The sequence below is a fragment of the Gossypium hirsutum genome, chromosome A12 (assembly GCF_007990345.1).
Source record: "Gossypium hirsutum isolate 1008001.06 chromosome A12, Gossypium_hirsutum_v2.1, whole genome shotgun sequence".
Classification (NCBI taxonomy): Eukaryota; Viridiplantae; Streptophyta; class Magnoliopsida; order Malvales; family Malvaceae; genus Gossypium; species Gossypium hirsutum.
In genome coordinates this window covers 5072050-5081094 of record NC_053435.1, presented here as the reverse complement: position 1 = coordinate 5081094, position 9045 = coordinate 5072050, and the positions used below count along the sequence as shown (strand labels likewise).

The 9045-nt window shown below is 34.7% G+C and overlaps 1 pseudogene; it reads left to right on the top strand.

The window, feature by feature from the left end:
• Positions 1-215: 215 nt before the first annotated feature.
• Positions 216-7752, top strand: LOC107931960 (pentatricopeptide repeat-containing protein At1g05600-like; annotated as a pseudogene).
• The last annotated feature ends 1293 nt before the right edge of the window (positions 7753-9045 follow it).

Here is a 9045-nt window from a genome sequence, read left to right as displayed (position 1 = left end):
AATGGGGTCTTTCAGATAAATCTAATTTGATAAAAAGGAGGAGAGAGAACCTTTAAAAATAATTTGACCAAATTGAAGATAATTGGGAAAATTGGACAAAATTTACTAATTAGTAAAATGAAAAAATTTACTGATTAGTCCTTGGATTAGAAATTGGACCAATTAAAGATAATTGAGGTCTGTCGTATAAATCTAATTTGATATAAAGGAGGAGAGAGAACTTTTGGTGCCTTACTAAAAGAAATGTTATTTATTGACAAAGTCTTATATTGACGGTTTGAATCTGTTAGGGTAAATAATTTACACAACGGATTGCATCAATAATTTAGAATACTTTACCGACGGACCAAATTAATCGTCGGTTTAAATGATAATATTTGACGGGCAGCAGCATTCTGTCAGTATAAGTTTGGCCGTCGGTAAAGGTATGGATTGAGAAAGGCGTCACCGGGCCGGAAATATTTTCCTTTAATAAATTTTTCTATTTTTTATTTTTTAAACATGTATACCGTATAAGCATTAGAAATGACATGACATTTTCTTTTACACTATTTTTATTTTCGCAAATGTACAAGAACCAAAAACTTGATAATAATAATAATAAAAACAAAAATCCGTCTAAAAGTAAAACCCCAAATCACCGCCCGCTGTCTCTTCTTTGCCGCTGGAGCGTCAGTTTCGTCCTCGTCGGTGTGCTTGCTCGTTGGTGCCGCCCTTGTATGGTTCTTCTCTGCTGGTCGAACTTCAATTTCTTCTCTCTTGTTGTGGAGTACTTCATACGCGGGATTGACGAAGGTGAAGTATTTAGTCCTTTTGTAACATTCTAATTAATCGAATCTGAATGAGTTAAAATTCTGATGTGTGATTTCAGTCGGCGCTCTTCAATTTCCTCTATTGTATACGCCGGCCATTGCAAAAAAAAAAAAAACAACAACAACAACAAAGAAATTGAAAGATAAAGAGGAGGGAAAACAGTTGATTTCTAACTAGGCTGTTTTCGATTTTTTCCTCTTTCGTCTTCGAGTATTAAAATTTACTGTCGTATGACTTATTCCTTATTTCTTCTTTTTTGATGGAAATGCTGTCTTATGGCTTGAGTTTGTTTGATACATTTTTGCAAAATAATTGACTGTTTTGGGTGGCAACTGGCAAGGCAACAAATATAGTCACAATGTTATAGTTGTAAATTTAGTATTGGCGAAGTCGGAAGTAGAGTTGTCAATCTTTGTAAGAAAAAAATCGCTTTATTTTTTTAATCATGCGCATCTTCTCAGATGACTTCAACTTCTTGAACTTGATTCCTATCTCCACCAAGTAGAGTTCTCTGCATAAAAAATGGCTTGTTATGTTGGCTTCTTAGGAATTGCTGTTATAATTTAGCAATTTGGTTGTCTTGTTATGTTGTCTGCTGGTGTACTGAGATGAATTTGATGCTGAAATTTTATCTGAATTTTGGGTCTCTAAGGGTGCTTGTTGTAATTGAATTTCAGTAGTTTTGTTTTGACAACACTGCTTTATTAATAAACTTATTTTGCTTTTCTAAAGCATGATACGTTTGTTTTTTAATCAGTTAAACAGAATTTTAATTGCTTATATGTATACATATCAGTGAATTATGAAGTTTGGTATTTTTGTTATGCTAAGTTCTTCATTTTTTGGGTCAGATTTAATTTAGGTTTGCTTTAGTTTTGCGGGTTAGCTTCAAAGCTTGATGACATTGAAAAATTATTCAAGTATTTTAGTGTAAAGTTTGGGTTCTCTTCAAGGAGAGACGTGGAATTGAAAAGCTGGGAGTGTTGGCGATTGAGGTTAGTCTCTATTACTGTTATTATATTCTTTTCTACTTCTAAATCCAAAATCACCTAATACAGAATATGATTCTTCTTATTACTGTTTGTACTTTTAAATTTTCGTCACTTTTTATTATTAGTAACCTATTAACCTTTGATTCTTCTCCCGCTTTCTAAAATCTGTTAAGAAGTTTGATGTTTGATGTGATTTATAGTATATCATATTGTTAATGAATCAAATTATGTTACTTTTATTTAATTTTAGCTATAAAAACATAGAAATCTTAATAAAAATAAGTATATTGGATATAGATTTTTAATTTTTTTATATCAAACCCAAGACTTGAGATTGAATGAGAAATTTGGAAGAAGTTCTGGTGTTGTATTATGAATACCTTAGTTCAACCCATGTTGCAACCTTAGGAAAACAGGCACCCATCCAAAGACAAAAACTCCATTAGTCCATAGCAAAATGAGTCAGCTTGATGGTGGGGGCGACATTGTGGGAATCAGGCATTAATAAGAAGCCCATCCACTAATCCATATAAACTCAAAACTTAATTCAAGGGTATTACTTTTTAAAAATAAATACATATAATTTTAATTTTATCTATTATTAATAATCAAATATATATAAATACATACTCATATATCTTGAAGTTATTAAACACTCTGTTTTACTCTTAATTGTAAGGAAAATTCCATGTTTATGCATAAACAAAAATAAAATTATGTAATGATTATCAATTTGTTTGACCGATTTATTATTTTGAACGGATCTAACGTTTTTCTGAATATAAAATTCATTCAATCAATTTTGGTCATTTAGATTATTAGATACTCAAGATATTTAGCTAATGGTGCCTTCTTTATTTGGCTGGTGTCATGATTCAAAGTTGATGACGGTACCAATAAAATTCCCCACTGTTTGCTGCTAACTTTGTCATTTGCTCTGCAATTTTCCTCCAATTACTTGCTGCACTGAATAGCTGCCGCTTGCCTTCAAATAATGCCTGCTGTTAAAGACTTGTGGTAATTTGTTCAACACTAAATGTAACACCCTACGCCCAACCTAGTTGACGGATCCAAGTGCGAGAGGTCACATTTGGTTGCCAAAGCAACCTTGACTAACTCAATGCAACATTTCAAGTTCATCATGTAAATTGTTATTCAAATCAAATCAATCATTATCTATATCCAAAGACATGAATTAAAGATATAGAGTATTCTCATTTATCAAGTCTCGGGGTTACGTGGGTCGAAAACGGAGACGGGACTCAAATCCAAACTCAAGTATTAAAAATCCAACAATGTGTTTCGTGACAACAAGTCTCAAGACAGAACTTCCTTATTTAAGTATTTTGCTTCGATGATGATATGTCTCAAGACATTGGGGTACAAGTTTTGAGATTATGCTCCTCTTTGTCTCGAGACACTTTTTAACTTGTTGCTAATTTGAACCTTGAATAATAGCCATAGGTGGTTAATTAAGTATATAAAAAGACTAACTTGAACTTTGATACCACCTCCAAATTTTTAGTGGCTTGCATTTGTTTCTTAGCAGATCTAAAGGTCGTATTTGATAAACAATGGTTGGAATTACCTAAAGTTCTAGGCTATTTTTAGTGCCATTTTTTGTGACTTGTTTGTTACATGTATTTATATTGTCATGACATATTTAAAAGCCAAGTATGAACTTATACCTTATTCTACTGTGTTTTGTTTTTAGTTTTAGATGATAGTTTACAAGTTAGTAAATAATTGACTTTATATATAATCAAACAAGTTCTTAACTCATACCTTACTCCATAATCTCCATTCTAAGAACCTTGGTATATATTGGTTGCTTCAATTAAGACTTCCAAGTAATTCCAATATATAAAATGATACTAATATTAATTTCTCAAAACTAATGAATAGTAATGGTCTTTAGTTTTCACCTGTTTAGTTTAATTTTTATTTAATGGTCTTTAGATCACAACTAATTAACTAATTTGTAATGACCGTAATCCTGTTTTTTAGCATTTTATATTGAGAAGTTTTGTTCGATTACTTTATGGTATTGGCATCATGAGTGATGGTAATTTGTTTAATTTTAATTATATGTTGGTGATGGTTAATAGGGTTTTTACTGCTAAACGAAATTGAGATTGATTTTGATTTTTCATCCTTATTGATTGATCAATAGAATTGAAATAAGATTAGCATTGTCCTGGAACATGGCTATCTATGCTTTAAGGCTCTTTATTTCTCTTTTCAAGTATTTTGGTTCTCAAATCTAGACATGATATGAGGTTTTTTCAAGCACATGAATAAACTAGAGAAAACTTAGAGAAAAATTGTGTAGGGTATAGAATAAATATATTTTGGTTAGTTCTGATGCATTACGTTTTGGTTAATAACTAATTGAGTATATATATGTACAGGTAGCACATATTAGAGCTCAAGGAGAGAAAACTTATGGTGCCTTTTTCAGCTGGAGACGGCGGCTGCCAGTGGTGGACAGCACAACTATTTGAAAAAAAATTGAAATATGGGGAACTCCTTATACCCGAGTTCCCAGAATAGTTCACTGGTAGTCCAGCTGTTTGGTTAAATGCCTCACTGATATTAAAACTCAAATTTCAAGTTCTGAATTGCAAAAAGATGCTTGAGCTGGCGATGAGCATTAGATGGCCAAGATTTTTAACTCCAACACATCTCTCTCAAATTATATCAACTCAAAAGAACCCATTAACTGCGCTCCAAATCTTCAACCAAGCCCAACAAAAATACCCCAACTATCGTCACAATGGTCCCGTTTATGCCACCATAATCAACATTCTTGGGAACCCTGGTCGAATTTTAGAGATGAAGCAAGTAATTGATCAAATGAAAGACGATTCTTGTGAGTGCAAAGACTCAGTTTTTGTCGGGGCTATCAGAACTTTTGCAAGTGCTGGAATGGTAAATGAGGCTGTCAGTCTCTTTAACAGCATACCTCAATTCAATTGTGTCAATTTTACCGAATCTTTTAGTACCATTTTGGGAGTAGTGCTGAAGGAGTCTAATTTTAAAGCAGCATATAAGCTTTTTTTGGATAACTGTTGGAGGTTGGAAGTGAAATCTCGGGTGAAATCATTGAACTTATTAATGGAAGGGCTTTGTCAATTTAAAAAATCCGATCTTGCCTTGAATATTTTTCAAGAAATGGATTTCCAAGGTTGTTACCCTGATAGAGAAAGTTATCGGATTTTAATGAAGGGTTTATGTGATGATGGGAGGTTAGATGAAGCTATCCATTTGCTATATTCAATGTTTTGGAGGATTTCCCAAAAGGGTAGTGGTGAAGATATCGTGATTTATAGGATTTTATTGGATGCTTTATGTGATAATGGGAAGGTTGAAGAAGCTTTAGGAATTCTTGGCAAGGTTTTGAGAAAGGAAAGGCTCCTAACAGTCGTCGACAACGACTTGATTTAAGTAAATGTAGAGATGGGGAAGATTCAGAAGCTACTAAACGCTTGATTAATGAAGCCTTGATAAGAGGTGGAGTTCCTAGTATGGGTAGCTACAGTGCTATGGCCATTGATTTATATGGTGAAGGTAGAGTGGATGAGGGTGAGAAAGTGCTTGACGAAATGCGTAAGAGAGGGTTTTGGCCATCGTTGTCCATGTATGAAGCAAAGGCAGAAGCTTTGAGTAAGAAAGGGAGAGTTAGTGAAGTAGTGAAAATAATTGAAGAGGATATGAAAGAGGGAATATGTGTTCCAAGTGTCAGGTTGTATAACATTGTACTGAAATGCGTTTGTAATGCAGGGGATTCAGAAGTAGCTGTTGGATATTTGAAGAAGATGGCTAAGCAGGTTGGTTGTGTAGCTGACAAAGAAACATATAGCATTTTGGTGAATGGGTTGTGCAAAGATGGTAAATTTCTTGAAGCAAGTCGGGTTTTGGAGGAGATGCTGATCAAATCCCATTGGCCTGGTTCTGAAACTTTTAACATACTTATAAAGGGGCTTTGCTCAATAGGTAGGCAATATGAAGCTGTGATTTGGTTAGAAGAGATGGTTAGTCAGGGGATGCTGCCAGACATTTCAATATGGAAGTCATTGGTTGCATGTGTGTGTTGTAAAATGAGTGACATAGATTTTTGTTATGAGGGCAGTTTAACCCTGTAACAGTATCTGTTTTCTCTCTTTCTAAGCTAAAATTGTATGGAACAAACGGATGGTGGGCAAAATTTCAGCAATAACTTGCATATCCTTTTACAATAAGAACCGTGAAGCAACCACTAGATCAAAAATAAAACTGGACGTTAGTTGATTTCTCCAAATCAGAAGTAATAAACTCATTTGCATGATTTGCCCATCAACGATAATTGATGATGCTAATTTCTCAGCTCTTTATTGACACGTGGAACTTAGTGAAATAAGCGATAACTCAATTTTCATATATACAAGCATGTTTTCTTTATGGATTACGTTTAAAATTGATTTAATATGTAATCTACAAATATAATTGTATTAAATTAAAGTTATCTATCAAATTAGACCGTGCACTAATATTTTGATATTTATCTCTTTCCTTTTATAATATATATTTTTTTGAATGAAAAGACTATATTATTAGCACACGGCTCGAAGTGCCAGGTGGTTACATCAAAATAAAGCAGAAAAGACAAATAACACTGGAACAAGTAAAATAATAAAAGCAAACAGCAAGAAATATAAAAAAGAAACAAACCAAACGTCCAAAACCATAAATGCACACATAGAAACGTTCTAAAAAACCACAAAAGCCAAAAACAAAACCCACTCTTCAAACAAAAAAGAGAGCACCCACAAATACCAGCCAAAAATAGCTTCATTCTCCTTGTAAAAGACGATTCAGATTTGAGAGGAAAACCCAAGTGCTTTGAAACCAGTCATGGAGATTCAGAGAACTTTCTCTACTACAAAGCAAACTATGACAGTCTTTGATTCGTCTGCATCCAGCTCCTCCAATCCCTTTCCATAGACCGCGTTACTGAAGCCGAAACTCCATCAACCCCAAACCCAGATCTTTGGCTTCTTCGCCTTTCCACTGCCAGGGTATAGGCTGCATCATTAACAGAACGAGGAATAAAAAGGTAAGCTACATTTTCAAAATAATGTTCTAAATCTCGAATGTGATGGATAATAGGTCTGAGTATCGATTTATCTTCTACCCTTGCTTGCAGCTGTTTGATAACTGTCAAAGAATCCCCTTCTACGACCAGGCACCGGAAACCCATCATTCGCGCGAACAGTAATAACCTTTCACATGCCCTTGCTTCAGCAATGAACGCATCAGCAACATCCTCTATCAGATAAGTTTCGGCTCCTCTAATTTCACCTCTAAAATCTCTGGCTAAAACTGCTATTGTAGAAGTTCTAGAATCTCTTTGAAAGGTAGCATCAAAATTAATCTTGATGAAACCCAAAACTGGAGGCCTCCAATACCCTTTTATCAGAAAACCATCAGAACCACCGAGGTTCTCTTTGCAAAGATTTACTTCCTAAACATAACCACGAATGAACCCAAGCACTTCCTGAAGAGAAAATTTGGCACCTTCATGAATCAATTGATTTCTCCTATACCACATGGTCCAAATAGAAATTGCAATAATTTGTTTGCTTTGATCATCCGCTATAATAAAAGTTTTGACAAAGTGAATCTTATAGTTGGAAGTGTTATCAACAGGAGCAGTTTTAATTTGAAAGGAAGCCCATACACCCTGAAGAAGACTACGAGACCACAACAGATGATTCGTGTCTTTTGACGCTTCCTTGCAAAGAGGACAGTCAGAATTATTCCTCAACTTTCTTAACAATAAATTACCGTAGTAAGGCAAATAATTGTTAAGTAATCTCCAGATATGTATTTTAATTTTCTCCGGGATGTTAATAGACCACAAAAACTTTTAAAAAATCTTGTAGATATCAGCAGTAGAGTTGATGTAGTTGATGTTCTGTAAGTAGTCAGTAGCAAGAACTCTATAACCACTTTTCACCGAATACTCCCCAGACCCCTCATACTTCCACACCAGTAAATCCTCCGTTGAAGTCTCAAAAATCGGGATGGAAATAATACGTTGTGCCTGATCTTCATTCACAAGGCTATAAATAAGTCCCTTATTCCAGGTGCTTGTCTCAAATTCAATTAATTGATCTACTGTCGTCCATCTTGGATTTATACGTTGCCCTGATATTCTGTTGTTTTCCACTCTAGGCAACCAAGGATCATTCCAAATGTTTACCATAACACCGTTGTCGATTCTCTACAAAACTCCATCAGCAATCAAATCACAAGCGTTGCAAATGCTCTGCCTAGTAAACGAAGGGTAAGAACCTATCTTGGCTAATAAAATATCTGAATGTGGATAATAACGAGCTTTAAGGACTTCGGCTAAAAGACAATTGGGCTGGGATAAAAGACGCCACACTTGCTTTGCTAATAACGATTTATTAAACAAAAGCATATTTTTGAAACCCAACCCACCAACACTCTTTGGTTTACACAAAACATCCCAATTACTCCAATGAATACCCTTCAGCGATTTATTATTAGCCCACCAAAATTTATTCATAATACCTTCAAGACCTTCAAGCTTCCTACATAAGAGTTTAGGCAATTCAAAACATTGCATTGCGTAAACTGGAATAGATTATAGGATTGATTTGACAAAAACTTCTTTTCCCCCTATCAATAAGTAGTGTAAACTCCAGCCATCTATGCGTCTTCTGAACCGGTCAATAAAATTAGCAAAAGCCTAACTCTTCTTACGTCCAACCATCATTGGCAACCCTAAATATTTCTCCGGGTTTAAAGCAACCCTTACTCCCAATGTAGTAGTGATGGTATCCTTGATATTGACATTAACATTAGCCCCGAAGTATATCAGAGATTTTTGAAAATTCACCCTTTAGCCTGAAATTGTCTCATACTCCTTTATAACATCACCCACCACCTTAGCCCATTCAACAGATGCGTCCCCAAAAAGAATACAATCATTCGAAAAAAATAAATGGTTTATCGAGAATCTTTCTCTGCCAATAGGAACTCCCCTCATTAACCCCTTTTTGTTCAGCTTCTTTAATAAGAGTTGAGAATCCCTCAACACAAATAAGAAAGAGATAGGGACTAAGAGGATCACCCTGTCTTAGACCTCTCGAAGGTGAAAACCATTCACTGCTCGATCCATTAAGATTCACCGAATAAGAAACCGATCAAACACATCTCATGACAAGAACAA